We start from the raw sequence: 20,248 nt of genomic DNA on the forward strand, positions 1-20,248 counted from the left end.
CTCTCCGGGTCTCTTGTCTTTTTGGAGTACACACAGTGCGCACATCATTTTTGGCCGGGTCTCTTGCCTTTTTGAAGTACACACAGGGCGCGGCCTGACGTTGTTATCTGTTGCGAGTCTTGGTCCCGTTCTCTCCTCCATTCAGCAAAAATTCGAACCTTTAAATTCAAGGCTAGGTGAAATTATAACCGGGCTTTCTCAATTTCAGCCGTGAAAATTACAAGCAAAGGACGGTTTTTTCCTAACACTGGTCCCATTCAAAGGCTGTATTATTGGTACTATTTCTCACATTGCTGTGCGACGTGCCTTTTTATAACATCACATGGTGTAATGGCATCACGCACCAAAAACTTTTTCATTTACAGGTGGAAAACCCTCCATCTGACAGAGCTTCAAGGTCTCAATTTTTACAAAATTAATAGGTTCTATTACTAGCACCTCTTTAAAAAAAACAAACCTTCACACTCAAAATTTGGGGGTATTTCCTAAATTTTGAACTTGTAATTACACCTGCTGCACTATACACGTTTTTTTTTTTTCAAGCACCGATTCCATCATAGGATCTTATGCCATTTGCATTCAAGATTTTTTGACGGGTTTTTGTCTTAGCTATCTGCCAATATGAAATAATGAGCGTAGATTCCTTTATTATTACGACAGTATTAGAGGAAGGAGACTAGTCACTACTAGGAGTTACACAGGCAAGCTTTTTTTTGGAAATCATATATATATATATATATATCTTATTATATATAACGGGGAACCCTGGCCTTCAACGACCACCTTGTGGATCTAAACATGGTCTTGTTAAGCATTCACACTACTCAACCATGGCAACTCCTCAGAAAGGAAGCCTTACATAATAGAGCTAGCCAATACCCATGCATTTACAAGTAGAGGTTGAGCAATGATTCTCAAGAATTCTCCTCATTGTTAATTGTAGGTGAAGTATCTCTTTAATTTTATCCCAAGCCAAAAGAGATGCCATTGCGCATATAAAGTGAAACGTAGAGATCTCATTGTTCTTTGTGCAAGCATTTTTCTTTATCATATAGCTCTGGTTGTAGTAGCACAACTTCATTGGCTGCTCCTACAAGTGTTATGCCTATGTCTCCTGAAATCCTCATGAACCATATTGCTTTACATAAATATGAGAAAGCTACCTTATACTCACTCTTCATAGATGAAAAGGCCATGCTAGGATATCCTTTGTTGATCTAAGATACACCAAGAGAGAATTAGTAACATATCATTGGGTGTTTTGTGTTTGAATTACCTACCTAATTTGAGTCGTAATAGTTTAATAGTTGGTAACATTAAAGACTAGGCAACACCATGCATTATTATACATTTAATATATATTTTAACATTTCCCTACATTCTAATGGTTGTCTTAGGGATTATTTGAGAATGTAAGGACCCCTACCCGTAGGCGGGGGAATCCTTTTGATAGGCGGTTAAGTCTCGTGTTATTTTTCGATTGACGACACCTCGATCTCGTAGAAATACGAGGTTACGAGCAAACGGAGGGACCTAACTCTATCTCGCAGGGGAAGCATAGTCATCCTAAAGGAAATTCTAATCCCCCCAGCACGGAATGTGCGTGGAGATGGAATAAGACCCACACTTGGTTCAAGGAAGCCAACGCCTTTTTCCCCCGTATTTCATGAGGCACGGTCGCTGGCTCGGTCCCCTAAAGCAAGTCTTGTTCGGGACTCTACTATTTCCTAAGTATCGTAAGTTACAACTAGTAGAAAGCTACCCGACTGATCGGGTCCACCCATCCTTAGAATGGTGCCGTCAGGGCATCCATTCTCCCACTTTCCACACACTCACCCGTTCAATTGTTTTCTACCACTTTCCACACACTCACCCGTTCAATTGTTTTCTAATTAAGTCCTACCACACTATGAAACACTTAAAAAGAAATTCCTTTGTTAATTAATTACACTTGATTCCTTAAAAGAAATCTGCCTTAGCACAACATTGAAATCAACAAACATACTTACAGTGAAAAATATTTACAAAGACCCTGGAACCGGGCCGATATTCCAATCCAAACTTCCATGTCCAAACCATAACCATAACCATAACCACAATCCAATCACAACCACAACCACAACCACACCGATGATCTAGAATTTGATCTTCGAGCCTCAACCAGCTGGGTAAACCTCACGGACCATCTCCCCTCGTCGTCAGCTAGCCGATGAGGGCCAAGCCGTCCTGTCACCCCCTCAGGTACTGTCGCTTGTACCAAACCCTCTCGCCCTTCGGAGGGGATGTCTCCTCATGAGGTGGGGTTAAGTCACCGCACTAGCCTGGACCCACAGAACTAGGCAGCATATATACATCACCTTGGTGGTGAAATCCAATTCCCAGTGGCATAGGAGGGGATTGCCCTGGGCCGACTCCCGGCCTTGCTATATCCTCCGCCCGGCTACACAGGCAAGCACGGAGTTAGCTAAGGGGGGGGAGAAGCTGTACCTGCATGTTAGCAATAAACCAGTAGTGTATCCAATAAAAAGAGACATAACCTTTATTCAATGAATTCACACATTAACAAAAAACCATCGTTTCGAAAAGACAATGATTCAAAAGCAAGATTATTTTCTTATAACTTTACTTAAGAATAACCATAAGGTACTTTAGGCCATCTATACTAGGGGTTTAACCTTGGTTCCTTTCCTATTATTTCGAATCTTTGCATTAAGCTTCATAAGAGAGAATTTTACTTAAACTTGTTAAATGACCAACTTGGTTATCGTTTTCGTGCCTATTCCCTTCAAGAGGAGCGAAGTCGATCGCAGGGACGCGATTCGCTTCATTCCCTCCTTGGGCAGCGCATGGTTCTTCATTTTGGCGGCGTTTCGACGCCATAGGAGCACTAGAGTTTTAAGAGGATAGAGAGAGAACGGGGTGAATATAAGAGGTTGGGAACTTGGAGAGAATAGAGAGAATTCTACTGGTTCAAACGGATTCAAAAACGGAGTCCGTTTGGGGTAGGAAAAGCTTGTTGGGCTTATGGGTAGGAACGACCTCTTAGCCTAAGTTTAAGTCGCCGCATATGGGGGGGGAATTGAGAGGGTGTCCTTAACTTGGAGAGCTCTTGAGAAGAGTGTACGTCTAGGGAGGCCTAGGGAAGAGTAAGGCAAGGGCTGGAGGAGAAGCACACTTTAAGTCTATTCACACGGGGGGAGAGAGAGTGTAGGACATGTCCTAGAGCTTGAGGGAGGGCTTGCGCCTAGGGCCTTGCTGGGGGGGCTTGTCTGGAGAAGGGGGCTGGGAGGGTCCTTTTATAGGTGCTGGAGGGTGGACGTCCGGGTGCGGGAAGGTGACACCTGGGTGGTGTACGTGTCCAGGAGAGAGTGTGGGCGTGAGACACCTGGGGGTGGAGGTGTCTCGAGGAGAGAGAAAGTGTGACACATGGGGGTGGAGGTGTCCCCAAGAGAGAGAGAGCGCGACACCTGTGGATAGAGGGTTCTGGGAGGAGGGGGTACGTGTAGGGGTGTGCTGGAGGGTGCGTCTAGGTCGTGTACACGCTTGGGTGTCCCGGGTGGATTGTCGGTTTTTTTCACGGGCGGCGCCCGTGGTGGGGCCCACGCCGGCCGCCCTCGCCGCCGTCGTCCCGGGGGATCAAAAAATTTTTTTTGACGAAAATGTCCGGCCTTGCCCCGTGACCATGGGGGCGTGTTCCGTTCGTTGATTAGACGCCTTGATAGTTACTATTTTAGGTCGGAAGTTCGCAGATTAAAGGCTTAAAAGCTTAATTAAACCCATTCTGGGTACCCGTTTTTAGTTCAAAAAAAACTATTTTAAGCGTAAAATTACACGTAGATTCCAAATTTGGATTCAAAATTACAAATTTCTAAGCAAAAATGGCTCATTTTCTAAAAATAGAAGTTTTTTGATCGTAAAAATGACAAACTAAGTTATATTTTTCAACTCTGAAGCAAGTACATTGTTATTTACAATGGGTATGTTACATTTTTCAACTCTGAAGCAAGTACATTGTTATTTACAATGGGTAGGTTACATCCTTCCCTACTAAAAGAACTCGAGATGTCCTCATCTCGGCACGAACTCTGGGTAGTTCTTTTGGAGGGTTGACTCTTCCTCCCAAGTGGCATCCTCCTCAGGGTAATCTTTCCATTCCACTAAATGTTCCCTAAGGATTCTATTGCGAAGCACTCTTTCCCTAGAGTCGATGATTCTATTAGGTCTCATTTCAAGGACTCCCTGAGTTGGCATTACAACTTGTTCATCATCAAGAACATGATCAGGATGAGGCACATATGGCTTTAGTAAGTTTACATGGAATACATCATGGATTTTGAGGTGGGTCGGGAGGCGAAGTTTGTAGACATGTTTTCCCAAACATTTGATGACTTCATAAGGCCCACAATACCTTGGACTCAGCTTCCTAAATTTTCCAAGAGATAAAGAACTTCTCTTTGGCCGCACTCGAAGAAAAACTTTGTCTCCTTGCTGAAAAATTCTTTCAGATCTTTTGGTATTAGCATAATGCTTCTGTCGATCCTAGGCGGCTTTAATATCCTTACGAATAGCTTTGGTTTGTTCTTCCATTTCTTCAAGCATTATCCTGGAGGCTTCAACCTTTAGTGTGGGGTCAGAGAAATTTAAGGGAGACAAACATTCCTGACCATAAAGAGCTTTGAATGGTGACATCCCTATGCTTTGGTGATAGGATGTATTGTAAGAGAATTCCACTAGAGGGAGATACTGAATCCACTTCTTTGGTTCACGCCCACAATAGGCTCTCAGGATGTCAAGCTGTACTGAAACAAAGTTGTGTTCCAATAGCCTGGAATAATGATGTCCAGAACTTTGAAGTGAAGTCAGAGTCCTGGTCACTGACTATTCTTTTTGGAAATCCATGAAGCCTAAAGATTTCCTTGATGAAAAGGCGGGCCATATCAGAAGATTTAAATGTCTTCTTTACTGGGATAATATGGGTCACTTTGGTAAGCATATCCACAACTACTAAAATAGAATCATATCCTCCTTGTGTTGTGGGAAGACTTGTGACAAAATCCATACTGATACATTCCCACTTCATCTAAGGAATGTCCAGAGGTTGGAGTTTCCTAGGCATTTTGATTCTTTCAGCTTTAATCCTTTGACATGAAAGGCATTGTCTGATGTATTGAAGGATATCTCTCTTCATTCCAGGCCAAAAGTAACTTCTCCTTAAGGCATTCAAGGTTTTTGCATAACCTGGGTGTCCTGCTATGGGGCTATCATGAGCTTCATACAAGATCATCTTCTTCAGTGTAAGATCTTTGGGAATACATAACCTATGCATGAAGTAGAGGCATTCATCGAGGGTGTATCCCTTGATCAATACATTTTCCTTTTCTGTGTTGGTGCCTCCTTCTAAACTAGGCTTACTAGCTTTTGGTAATCAGGGTCATGAGGTGAAACCTGCTTTACCTTCTCTAGGATGGGGTTATTTGGCATAGAGATTGGACTTAGGAAGGATTTGCGACTGAGGGCATCTGCTACAACATTATCCTTTCCAGGATAAAATTTGATATCAAAATCAAACTCTTGCAGAATCTCAATCCACCTCCTTTGCCTCATGTTGAGATTGGCCTGGGTGAAGATCCACTTTCAACTCTGAAGCAAGTACATTGTTATTTACAATGGGTATGTAACATACCCATTGTAAATAACAATGTACTTGCTTCAGAGTTGAAAAATGTAACATACCCATTGTAAATAACAATGTACTTGCTTCAGAGTTGAAAAATGTAACATACCCATTGTAAATAACAATGTACTTGCTACATTTTTCAACTCTGAAGCAAGTACATTATTATTTACAATGGGTATGTTACAGAGAACTTGGTCAACACACCAATCACAAAGCTAATGTTTGTCCATGTGTGAACACAAAGATACGGCTCTTCACAATCCTTTGCTATCAGGTGACTCCTCTATCAATGTAGAAGTATCAATAGATAGCCTTACAGTCAACATACTTTCACACTCTCCCTTAATTACATAAATATGTGACACCACACTTTCCAAGACTCCCCCTTGGTGTCACACTTTCCCCTTAATTACATAAATATGTGACACCACACTTTCCAAAACTCCCCCTTTGTGTCACACTCCATGAATACGGAAACACTTGACTAGACCCATGGTATTGCATCGTTGCATCATTGTTGATGCATAATAAGTAATAGTTATTACTTATGATTATAGAAACATTCAGTCTAAATGCCACTATAGACTCATCTCGCCACACATATAAAAGACATGAAGGATACAAAATCTATAACCAGCCTACTATGTAATGAAAAGATATACTAGTCTAGTTGTTGCTAAGCTCTTCCTTGCACATGTAGCAGTGATGTTGGAGGGGTTGATCAACTTGTTGCAAATTTCACTTTTCTAGTCAATACTAGGCTCTTCGTCTCACTCATATAGATCACTCATATGGATGATGTGGATGGATAAATCAGAAAGCATGTGCATAGAGTAGAGCTACATAACCATGCATAAAATGCCTATTAAAAGACACCTTATTGGTTGTAGTTGTTTTTAGGCTCTTTCTTACACATGTAGCTCAGTGATGTGGAGGGGTTGACCAACTTGTTACAAATTTCACTTTGGTTGTATTTGGGTGCTTAGCCTTGTAGGGGAGAAGGTGATTACGGAGATTAATTCTTAAGAAAATTTATGAAAGCTACTTAGTAAGGAATCCCTTACTATCACACTATCCTTGCTCCTTCTTTTCTATCCGTACCACCTCACTCATGCAATGGGAAGTAACCCACCACCTAAGCATGTAAGGAATATCTATTCATTTCTATCATTTCTCACTTATGTAATGGGAACAATAAGAAGAAGTAACCCACAACATAAGCATGCAAGGAATCCCATACTATCACAATTGCAAAGATAGTAAACAAAGATCTCAAAAGAGAAGCGGATTCACAATTTTTTAAAATGGGATCGTTTCCTTTCTTATTAGAAAAAGGGACTTATGTGTGACCCATTGTTGACACATTGATTGCCCATAGCCACTTAATACTTCTATAAGTATGAGCAGTTTGATATCTTGATCTTGGTTATAGAAGAAGCACAGTGCCCACATAAGAAACCACATCTTATAAAAGTATCCCAAGATCTATGTTATGGTTAGTTTTTTGTGGAAGTTGAGGGGTTTTGTAATGGCCTTCTTACCATCATGTCCATTGTCTAGTGCTAAAGAATCTAGATGATCTTTAAGGATCTGGCTATTGCTTGGGCTATCGCATTCGGAACCTATTTTAGTAAAGTTAGTAACCTTCCCCACCATGAATGTATGTTTCCCATTCTCTTTTTTTTTTAACTTTGAATTAAGGAAGGTTAAATACATCATTTGGGTGCTTCTCCCTCATTTCATTAAATTCATTCCATCCCCATTCCTTCCTTATGTTGGTCTTCCTTGTCTTTGTCTTGTTTTTCCACCTTAGTTGGTGTGAAGATTTTTCTGATGTTGCAATGTTGATCTTCATTATTGTTTTGGTGGTTCCATGTTTTGGTGGTTCCATGTTATTTAAGATATATCTAGCCATGTCCATATCATTTGGCAAGGTATCATCGTTCGATTATGGATGCAACATGGATGTCTGAGAATGCATAGTGCATGCTTTTTTCTTACCCCTAGAGCTACATGTAGACAAACACATAAAGCAATATGATTCCCTATTCAAGTCAAGATATTACCTTATCCTTGCCAAAGTATGTGTCATGGGTCTTGAATTTGGGTGTGCTAGCTCACCGAGTCCTCACTTGTCATAACGGAATTCTCCTTGCTGAAGGGATATAGGGAGAGATCAATGCCTAGATGGAGGTAAGAAAAGATGGTTTTTCATGATGTTACCTCTTGCAAAGGCAAGGGAAGACGAAGAAAACCTACAATGAAACCTACCTAGCATGCATCCAATCAAGCAAGCAAGATTCAAAAGCATACAAACAAGCAAGAAGAGTGAAGAAGAAGAGCTCACAAGCTAACTACAATGAAACCTACCTAGCATGCATCCAATCAAGCAAGCAAGATTCAAAAGCATACAAACAAGCAAGAAGAGTGAAGAAGAAGAGCTCACAAGCTAACTATTATAAAGGAATGATTGGGGGTTGTCAATGAGGGAGCTTGGTGGAGGGAGCTTTAGAGGGAGTTTTTCTTGGCTACCTCTCTCTCTCTAATTTAAAAACTCTCTCTCTAACTCTGCCCACCACCATCTCCTCCCACCACCTCCCAACCTAGCCCAGCCCAGCCTAGCTCCTCCCTTTCTCTCTCTATCTAATACCATTTCTGTAATGCTCCTTGCATTATAAGCTTGAGGACTTGTAAGACTAGTACTTTGATTCTCCACTCAACCATATCCGAAATAGTCCCTAAAATCATGGTTAAATAGGCCTAAGTGGTGCTGTATGAGCTTCCAACTTCAAGCCCTTGACCTTTCATTGACTAGACATTGTCTTTTCCTTGTCCAATGCCTCTTCAACCACCCTCTCTTCAACCACCCCTAGAAGGGGGCGCCTACTTCTATGTCCCTTGGGCTTCCATCGTGAACCATCTACTTCCCTTTTTACTTTAACTTTAATTCCTATTAACCATTACTTAGGTATTTCCTATTTGAAATCCTCTGAACCTTATTTATATGCAACCTTTTACATATAAATAATCTTTCCTAGTCTTATCTTTGTGTTTCCTGTTGGTCTCAGAACATTTCCTCCCCCTTGCAAGAAATATTTTTGTCCTCAAAAACAAACTCAGGAAATCTTTTCTTTAATGTAGCTACTCTTTCCCAAGTTGATCCTTCTTGTGGTCTATCTTTCCACCTTACTAAACATTTTTCAAACATAAAATGTCTAGTTTTCTTTTCTCAATATTTGAGAATAGCGGCGTCAACCTCCCGCGCGGGGCGGGGATCCACACTCGGGGCCTTGCCCGCCCCGCCGCGGACGAGAGGCTAGCTCGGGCGGTTCCTGATAGAATTTCGTGGTGCTCGTGCTAGATCATTATGTGGAGGAGAGAGACTCACAAAATACAAGAAAATATCTTGTTTATTAAGTTGCTCAAAATACAACTAGGCTTCTTGCTCAATACAAAATGCATCCTAGCTTCACCTTTAAATAGATGAGCTAGTGGACCTTAAGTCCCTTCACACACACACCCTTCTCTCCCCCTTTTACATAACCTTAGTCTCTTAATACCCCCCCTCAATACCAACTATGAAAAAAAATTGGAATAGCTGGTATTGGACATAGGATGCCTTTATAACATTAGGTGTACAAGGTTAGGAATATAGGTGTGGTTGCATTGAGATTTAAAACAATTTCTCAGTGGAGTTAGAGACTGATACAAAGTTAACTCTTTGTTAGGAAATTTAGAAGTGATATATCCCATTTGTTTGCACTTATTACATTTCATTTTGTTGGGATATTTGATCCAACAATTATTTGCCAAATGACCCACCTTTTTGCAATGGGAATCTTACTTTGATCACTTGACAAAGCTTGTTCGATATTCGATGAAGTTGTTGCATTTGAAGATTCAGCTCCTCCCTTTGGCCTCTTTTCTTCATCAAGACAAGATTGAATGACTCCTTCAAGGGTGGGATTAGGTATGTTCTTCAAGGTGGTGACTAAGGTGGGGTACACCTTCTTGACTGCTTTTAGCAAAACAGTCACTGCATCATCTTCATCCATTCTCGCATTCACTGATGCAAGTTGAGCCATAAGGCTCTTCAAGTGAGAGATGAAGGCTCCAATGCCATCTCCCTCTTTGAGTTCCAAGCTAAAAAATTCAATTTTAAGTGAGATCTTGGAATTCTTACCACGAGCTCCGTAGAGCTTATCAAGCTTATCCCATTTCTCTGTAGTCGGAAGAGCTGGTCCACATGGTGAATGAGAGCCTCATCTCAAGATGAAGCATGATGATGGCTTGTGCCCTCTCATCATCTTCAATATCTTCAGCCTTAGTTCGATCAATAACCTTAGTGTTGGAGATAAATGGCCAAAAACCTTTGGACCATCTTGTACTTAACAAGGACTTGCCAAGTGTGGAAGCCCTCTCCTGAGAACTTAATTTGGGTGTTGTCCTTTGACATTGGGTAATGGGGGTATTAAAGGAGATTACTAGAGAGTAATGGGTTGAATTATGAAGAGGAAAAAACCAGAAATTTTTGATATTTTGGCTTAAGTAGAAAGAGAAATGCTTATGAGAGTGCAACAACCCTTAATCAAGCCAAGGATGTTGCATAAAAAAGGAGATTAAGATGGTTAAGCTTATGGTTTAGCACTTAGGGTTTGTGCCCAACCACTAATTCTGATGGGGAGAGCTTCATTAGTGTCAATGAACACTTTATTTGGTGATTAAGATCACAATTAGTGTTTAAAAAACACGATTAGGACTTAAGAGCACATTTCTAATGTCTAATGACACTTGCATTGGTGATTAGATTCACCACTAGTATTTAAGAACACTCTTAGTGTTTGAAAATACTTTGGAATGACTCCCCTTTGTTGGATTAGAAGCCTCATTAGTGTTAATCAACACTATTAGTACTTATAAGCACACTTTGAAAAGCTTTGTGCACTTGAAGATGATGTTGATGATGGAGCTTGATGAGAATGAGGCTTATGAATACCTCATGGTGTATGGCCACCGCTTCAAACTCAAAAATAGGATCAGCAACAAGCCCTCACAAGAGCACTTAGGTGATTAGAGCAAAGAGGAGAGGATTAGAGCAAGAAATAACTTGATTTTGAAGCTTTAATGGTGAGCTTCAATGGCTTTGAAGGGGGCCACCATGGTTTTTCCACTGTAGCAAGAAATAACTTGATTTTGAAGCTTTAATGGTGAGCTTCAATGGCTTTGAAGGGGGCCACCATGGTTTTTCCACTGTAGCAAAGCGCGTCGAACCACCATTAGGAGTAAAACTTTGACTGTATACTCTTGGGACCATGGGCTTCAAAAGCCCTAAGCCAATGTAGCCTACACGTGCGCCTATACACGCGGCGTATTGTTGTACGGCATCAGCTGCGCAGCAGAAACAGCGCCGACTCACTTAGGCGGCAATGCCGTGGCATCACGAGGGAGGGTCTCCATCGATTAGCCATACGAATGTGTGCGCTCGGCTGTCCTCTACATTTTCCCTTATGAAAACAAGTTGAGATATTCCACGAGATGCTAGAAGGCCTCCACTGCCACCACGAGGTTCAGCTCCACAAAGGAAAAGATTACTCTAACGAGTCAAAGTCTTAACTAGTTAAACTGATCTGACCGAACCTGAAGTCACATGGTCAGATCAAGAGAAGAGACTTGCACTTGGTCCATGGAATCACCGCTTTTTTCCTCTTTTACGAGGCACAGCCATTGATCTCCTCCCACAGAACAAGGTCTTCTCAGAATTTATTTTAATTAATGTAACTATGAGGCCAAGAAAATCATGGAAAAAAGAAAACAAAACAATGAGGAGAAAACAGATTTACTCTCAATGCCTAACCGTTTCAAGAACTCTACAATTGATGATCGAAGAGTGGTCCAGTTAACAGCCACTAGGGTAAAAGAGGAAGGACCGACAGAAGTCAAGGAAGTTATATTGCGGAATCAAGGGAAGAAGCAAGGCCTGTATATATTGCCAAAGGATTGACCTCTGCAGAAGAAGTAGAGCTTCTCGGAAGGTGCTCCAAGCTGGACTTTGGTGGCTCACATTATTCAGGGATGCCCATGAGTTTGTCAAAAGATGCGAGGAATGCCAATGTTTTGCGATCCTACAAAAAAGAGACGAGATGCCACTAACCCCCATCATTGTCAGGCAACCATTTGAGAAATGAGGAATAGATTTTGTGGGACCTATAAGTACGACGGCTCATCCATCTCACAAGCCCACTACATAATCATAGCCACACTGATTATTTCTGAAAGATCCCTGTCCCCTCCACTGATTATTTCTGAAAGATCCTTGTCCCCTCCACGCAACGAATTTAGGGGAGCTAGCATCGAAAGTAGCACTTCTTGTGCGGGGCAAGGTCCCTCACTTGGGGCCTCGCCTACGGATATCCAGACAAGAGACTAAGATAAGAATTATTCATTTAACCTAGGATGACTAATCCTAGGCTATGGCAGGAAGTCCTCTTTTCATATTTTGCATAAAAATGATTTATGTGTTAATTTTTAAAATTTTGCCATAGCTCTGCCTACTATTATTGATAATTTTCAATAATTTTGAAAAGCATAAGGTTTAGTAATACAATATGATAGAATAACTATCATTTGGACCAATATCCAGTTTATGGACTTGATTCCTAAGTTTATCATAATTTAAGTAACATAAAAGCATTAAAGAGCCACTTCTTTGGCCTCTAGCTTTGACTAGCATAGAGTTTACTTTTAGATTTTGAGAATTGCTTCATGAGAAGCATCATTTGAATATAGAATTGGTCATAGGAATGACCATTATTTGGGGGGGAGAGATATGCTTAAAAAAATATTTTAATTTAAGCATAAATGTAAACTTTTTATGGTTAATCATTAGAATTCATTAGAGAGCTTCGTTGGCATTGAAAAACCATTCAATTGAATACTTCTCAAGCTTGAGAGGGGTTGAGAAGTGAAAAACATTTAGAAGATTAAGAAAAAAAATCATAAAGTCACACCTTACCTCTTGTTTTGCTTGATTCTCTAGTCTTAGGAGAGGCCCCCAACCAATCAATTTGTTAGTATGTTTAGGAAAGCTCCAAAGAAGGTTGAAGAGAGAATCTCCAATCTTTCCAAATTGTAGAGGATTTTAGGATAATAGAAAATATGCTTATTTTAGAGTAATACTGGCATGGTCTAGTTCACAAATGAGAATACAAAAGAACGAGGGTCTATTTATAGGTGAGGGAGGCCACTAACTGAGTCCAACTAAGTTCTAGAATTTTCCAGCTTTAGTTTGGCTGAATTTGGACAAGATTTAGACCATTTTGGCTCCCTTTTTGATTTGGTTTGATCGAGGAGAGAGGAGAGATAAAAATATCTTAATATTTTTGAGTTTAAAACTCCTTCACATGTGTGAAATAGGCACCTCCTTGAAGGCTCCCCCTTTCCTTACCAAGGTGTCAAATTTAAATGATTACTCCAAAATATCTCATTTTTTTTAGTAATATTTCATAATTTTTAACTAATAAACCTTGTACTCAGTCAACTCTTCATCTTATGTGGCCATTTACTCATTTTTGGATATTTTCTTTTATTCATTGGATTTATCTCATCCCAACACTTGGATTAATCTTATTGGTCCATAGGAACCTTAATTGGACCATAATCCAAAAATTTCAAAAAATCTTGACCCTTAGGCTAAGGTCTTTTAAATCATTTTTAATTAATTTTAATTGCACCTTGGAAAATTTATTTTGATTTTCTGTTTCATAGAAACATATTTTTGATATTTGTAGAATTTATATATCCAAAAATATCTCAATATTGAATTACCACTCTCTAGAAATTTTTATCTCACTAGGCAAAAACAAGGAAAAATAATATTTTCTTGTATTCAAAAAGAGGGAATGATTACAAGGTATTGAGGTAAAGGCTTATTTATTATTCAGGCTAAGAAGGAATCTTACATCCTCTCCCGCTTAAAAAACACGAGATGTCCTTATGTCGCAAAGTGGGGGTAGTCTTTCGCCAACTCTTCTTCTTTCTCCCAGGTGGCGTCTTCTAGAGGGAAGAACATCCACTTTATTTAAAATTCTCTGAGGACTCTGCTCTTGAGAATCTTCTTTCGAATGTCAAGGATTTCCTCAGGTTGGAGTACTATATGGCCTTGAGTCAGAGAGATCAATTGTTCATCATCATTAAGCACGTGACTCGGGCTAGGTACATACTTCTTAAGCAAATTGACATCGAATACATTATGTACCTTGAGATGGGAAGGCAGAAGAAGTTTGTAGGCTAGATCGCCCACTTTCTTTATAACAACATATGGCCCACACTATCTGGGAGAGAGCTTCTTGTACTTTCCTAAGGATAAGGAACTTCTCTTTGGTCATACCATATCTGATTCTTCAAACTCTCTCTCTGATCTCTTTTTATCTGCATACTGCTTTTGCCTATCTTAGGTTGCTTTTATATCTTTATGGATTGATTGCATTTGCTGGTCCATGTCATCAAGCATTTGTCTAGACATTTTGACTCTGATCAATGGTTCAAACCAAGTCAACGGTGTAAGGCAATCTTCCATAATACAAAGCTTTGAAAGGACTCATCCCAATGCTTCGATGATAAGAAGCATTATTGTAAGCAAATTCGACCAGATGCAAATGGCTTAACCACTTCTTGGGTTCCCTGCTGCTCTGCAGCATGACCGAAGGATATCTTCTATTACTTGATTCACTCTTCCAGTTTGGCCATTTGTTTTGGGGTGAAAGGCTGTGCTGAGATCCAAGAAAGTTCCTACTGCTTCGAAGAATGCAGTCCAAAATTTTGATGTGAATTTGGGATCTCTGCCACTTACTATCCTCCTAGGTAAGCCATGCAATCTGAAGATTTCTTTAAGGAAAACTTTGGCAACATCCACTGCAGTGTATATTTCTTTCACTGGAATCAGATGGGCAACTTTGGTTAGCTTGTCAACTACCACAAAAATGGAGTTGTAACCTGATTGCACTGAAGGTAATGTGACAAAGTCTATACTGATACACTCCCACTTCATCTGTGGAATGACTAGAGGCTGCAATTTCCTTGGCATCTTGACTCTCTCTACCTTGATTCTTTGACATATTAAGGATTTTCGCACATGATCAAGTACATCCTTTTTGAGTCCTGGCTAGAAAAAGCTTTTCTTAACAGACATATAGGTTTTTATAAACCCTGGATGTCTAGCTATCAGGCTATCATGGGCTTCTCTCAAAATTCTTCCCTTTATTCCCAAATCATTGGGGATACATAGCCGATTATTATAATACATGCATCCTTCATCCAATTTGTACCCAAGAACTCGACTCATTTCCTGAGGAGTCTTGCTTTCCTGCATTAGAAGGGTAGAAATAGGGGCAAAGAATTTGTCCTGCATGATTTTCTCCTTTGCTTCACTGATCACAATGGATTTGACACCATTGTAATTGCAAGCAAGGAGGCTTTTCTGCTGAGCGCATTTGCAACCACATTTTCTTTCCTCGGGCTGATACTTAATTTCAAAATCAAATTCCAACAGGATCTGCATCCATCTCCTTTGACGCATGTTGAGATCCCTTTGGGTGAAGATCCACTTCAGACTTTGATGATCTGTTCATCAAGGTGAACCTCTATCCCAAAAGATAATGTCTCCACAACTTCAGAGCATACACTACTGAGAGTAACTCCAAGTCATGGTTGGATGGCATAAGTTTTCTCATGTGTTCTGAGTTTTCTAGATTCATAGGCCACTCCATGGCCTTCTTGCATAAGAGCACCACCTAAGGCAAACCCACTGGGATTAGTAACTACCTCAAAGGGTTTGGTAAAATCTAGCAATTTAAGGACAAGGTTGGTTACTAAGGTTGTTTTTAGCTTGTCAAAGGCACTCTGACACATTGCAGTCCACTGAAAAAAGTGTACTCTTCTTGAGAAGGTTAGTTAAAGGGGATGCTATCTGAGCATACCTAGGTATAAAGATCCTATACCATTCGGTTAGTCCTAGGAATCCTCTGACTTCCTTTACTGTCTTGGGTTCTGGCCATTCTACGACTGCTTGGATCTTGGCAGGGTCAGGAGAAATTCCATCCTTTGATACTATGAATCCCAAGTATTCCTCCTGGTCAACAGAGAAAGAACACTTGCTCTTTTTTGCAAAGAGTTGGTGTTTCCTTAGGATTTCCAGGACCTTGCACTGAAAAAAGTGTACTCTTCTTGAGAAGGTTAGTTAAAGGGGATGCTATTTGAGTATACCTAGGTATAAAGATCCTATACCATTCGGTTAGTCCTAGGACTCCTTTGACTTCCTTTACTGTCTTGGATTCTGGCCATTCTACGATTGCTTGGATCTTGGCGAGGTCAAGAGAAATCCCATCCTTTGATACTATGAATCCCAAGTATTCCACTTGGTCAACAGAGAAAGAACACTTGCTCTTTTTGCAAAGAGTTGGTGTTTCCTTGGGATTTCCAGGACCTTGCGCACATGATCTTCATGATTTATGATCTTCATGATCTGCAGTATTCTTTGAGTATACCAAGATATCGTCAAAGAAGACAAGAAAAAAATCATCCAAGTATTCTCTGAGAATATCCTGCATAAGACGATTAAACGTCGTCGGGGCATTAGTCAATCCAAATGGCATGACTACAAACTCATAATGTCCATAGCGAGTATTAAATGCTGTCTTTTGGATGTCTTGCTTCTTGATTCTGATCTGGTAGTACTCAGATTTGAGATCTATCTTTGTGAACATTTGGGTCCCACTTAACCGATCTAAAAGTTCATCAATCCTAGGAATAGGATACTTATTTTGTCATGTTTTTCTATTTTCACTCCCTCTAGCTGTCTATTGACCTCTCCATCTCAAATAATTATGTCATGAAACTCTCTCCAACTGTCTTTGCCCCTCTCTCTCTTCACGGAGGAGGGTGGGGATGATATCTCTTCATGGAGGAGGGTGGGGATGATATCTTTTTAAAATCCACTCGCCCAATTCCCAAAAAAGTGCTCCCTATAGAAAATGCTTACCAAAAAATGCTCTATTATAGTTGTTTTGTTTTCCTAGTCTTTTGGAAACATTATGCACCTAATGCATTTGCCAGTGTTGTAGTGATTTAAAAACTTTAGGGCCTAATGCTTCTGCCATTGTTGTAGTGATTTAGAAACTTTTCCAAATCACTACAATGCCATAAAGACCATCATGTCCAATTGTTGGATCCTTATCACATTTTAGTGATTTTGTTGACCTAGTCTTCTAGCAACATTATGCACCTAATGGTTTTCCCAATATTGTAGTGATATAGAGTCTAATTCTCCCCTAATTCTTTTGCCATTGTCATAGTGATTTAGAAACTTTGCCCAATCACCTACAACGTGATAGAGGCCGTCATATCCAATTGTTGGACCCTTAGGACATTGTAGTGATTTTGTTTTCCTAGTCTTTTAGCAACATTATGCACCTAATCAACAGGCGAGTCATGAAAAATGACAACAAAATCATGCAAACGATAACTCAAATCCATTTTTGGAAGAAAGAAAAACCAAAAAATGTACCTTTTTCTAAATTTATGGGGACAAAAGACACACTTTCATGTCAAACATTTTAAAAAAGCCACTACTTTTGTGAAAAAAAGAATGCATAAAACATTACTTATATTTTACTCTAAATCCAAAAACGTCCAATATTACAATTGAAAAAAGAGTTCTCTTCTTCAATTTGGAAAACATGATAAATTACAAGCGAGAAGAAACTCTTCCAATCAACTAGGAGAGCCATTGGACTTTTTTCTTTAAAATATCAGTTGTTTTGTGGCATGAGTGTCCAGAAATTTTTAACTCAAATCTAGACATGAGAATTTCTATATCATGCAAATTAAGCATGTTCACGTCGCCGAATTGTACTTTTCTTTCCCTTTTTTGCTTTGTTTAAGCATCTCTAGATCATAATCTCCCCCCCTGAGCATGGATAAGTTTTGTACCAATACATCTTTCTAGACTGCGTGTTGTACGTAACATCCTATCCACAAACTGATGGGGGTGGTAAAATTGAAGTTACTTTTAAACCCAATATAATTTGATGAAACTCTCTTACATGGGACTAGTCCATTGTCTAAGAAATAAATTTTCTTTGTATACAAAAGTTGCTCCAATGGTTAAGGATATTTTGATATTACGATAGGTAGGTATATTATGGAGTCTATGGCCATAGAAGAGGTTTATTGTTGAAAGTAAATATATCTCTAGATTTAGATAGAAATTGAACGATCCAGACAATCAAATTCAAGAACTTGATAGTGAGTACTACAATTTATTAGTTTATTTTTTTAGATCTAACACTTCGATTTAAAGTTATAGCCTTTGCAAAAACATAGTTTTTGGTTTATAACGGTAAGATTCTGAGCCATGAAAATGGTTTTTTTTGCCAAATCACGCGTTAAGTGTCATCATGTCCAATTGTTGGACCCTTATTGCATTGTAGTGATTTTATTTTTCTAGTCTTTTGGAAACATTATACACCAGGTGATGCTTTTGTTAGTGTTGTAGTGATTTGTAAACTTTGGAGTCTAAGTCCCCCCTAATGCTTTTGCTTGTGTTGTAGTGATTTTTGCCAAATCTCTATAATGGGATAGGGGTCTTCATGTCCAATTGTTGGATCCTTACGCGTTGGAGTGGTTTTGTATTGTCTTCCTAGAGACATTATGCACCTAATGCTGTAGTGATTTAGGAACTTTGCCAAATCACTACAATGCATTAGGGGTCATTATGTCCAAATTCTGGACCCTTATGGCGTTGTAGTGATTTTGTTTTCCTATTCTTTTATCAACATTATACACCTGATGCTTCTACCAGCGTTGTAGTGATTTAGAAACTTTGGTGTTTAATTCTGCCACCCCAATGCTTCCACCATGATTTAGAAACTATCACTATAATGAAAAGATGCAGGGGAGAAGAGAGCTTGAGCTCTTGCAAGCACAAACACACTCACAAAACCCTAGAAGAGAGCACACAAGGTGAGAGGCTAAAAATTCTTCTTCTTCATACAACAAAAGAGGTCTACAAAGAAAATAAAGTGACTCACACACATAATAGAGTATATACAAGCGGTCCATAATGTGAACATGCTAAGAGGAGTGGGTAGATGTGGACTAGTCGATGTAGTCCAGCTGTAGAATCTCTCGTGAAGATATGTCGGTGCCAGCTACCAAACTCGCATGATATAAATTTCGATTGGTCAAGAAGGTGCCTCGTGAGCGTCAGCTCATATTGAGCTTGGCATCTCAACACTCCCCCTCAAGCTCAACTCTAGATCATGAACTCTAAGCATATCTCAAAATTTACTCAGCTCCCAAAGACTTTGTGAAGATGTCAACAACATGATCATGTGTGCTGACGTAGGCCAAGTTGATGTCGCCTACCAAGACTCTCTCCCCCTGATGAAGTGGTAATGTACCTCAATGTGTTATGCATCACACAATGTCCAGATATGGTTTACATGGAACCTACATAAACTGGCTCTCTAAGCTAATAGTGTAGCTCAAATCTAATCTACTAATTGTGACATAGATCAAACTCCTCACAATCTTCCTATACATAGTGGGATCCTCCAACACATAACTTGCATCCGCGTAAGCTTGCCATTTTGATCTAATGGCACTGAGATTGGCTTACAATCAGCCATCCTATGCTTGGACAACATGTCCAATGTATACTATCTCTATGTGATAGGCAAATACCCTCAGGTGTGTGAATGACCTCAATTCCCAAAAAGTAGCGCAGATCTCCCAAATCCTTCATCTCAAACTTCCTTTTAAGAAGACTTTTCACATGCTCAATCTCTTCCAAGTTGTCACCCCCAACAATAAGATCATCTACGTAAATGGTGATGATCACAATACCCTTATCACTCTTGTGCACATATAAAGAGTGATCTGCATCTGCCATATGAAAACCAATAGTGACAAGATACTCAACAATCTTGTCATGCCATGCTCGTGGAGGTTGCTTCAGTCCATACAAGGCCTTATGAAGCTTACACACATACTCTGGGTGACCTATATCCTCAAAACTTGGTGGCTGATCCATATATACCTCTTTGCAAGTCACCATGCAAGAACGCATTTTTGACATCCATCTAATGTAAAAACCAGCCTTTAGCTACAGCCACCACAATCACAACTCTCACAATTGCCATCTTTGCAACTAGGGCAAAATGTCTCCTCATAATCAATCCCATGTGTCTACGCATACCAATCTAGCCTTGTACCTGCTTATGCTAACATCACTGTTATGTTTCACCTTATACACCCACTTACAACCAATAGCTTTCTTGCCTTCAAGAAATGGCACCAAATCTCCAAGTCTCATTTCCATACAATGCATCCATCTCCTCATCCATAGCTTTCTCCCAACACACATTTCCAATAGCCTCATCAACACATGTGGGTTCTACAACCTGCACAACTTTTGCCATATATGCATAGTGATGTGCCACATAACTATCATAAGTCAACCTCTACACAAGATTTTTGACTCTTCCAGATCTTCGTAACTTTGCATTCATGGCT

Source organism: Cibotium barometz, chromosome 27, assembly GCF_041138505.1.
Source record: "Cibotium barometz isolate CiBa-2024 chromosome 27, ASM4113850v1, whole genome shotgun sequence".
Classification (NCBI taxonomy): Eukaryota; Viridiplantae; Streptophyta; class Polypodiopsida; order Cyatheales; family Cibotiaceae; genus Cibotium; species Cibotium barometz.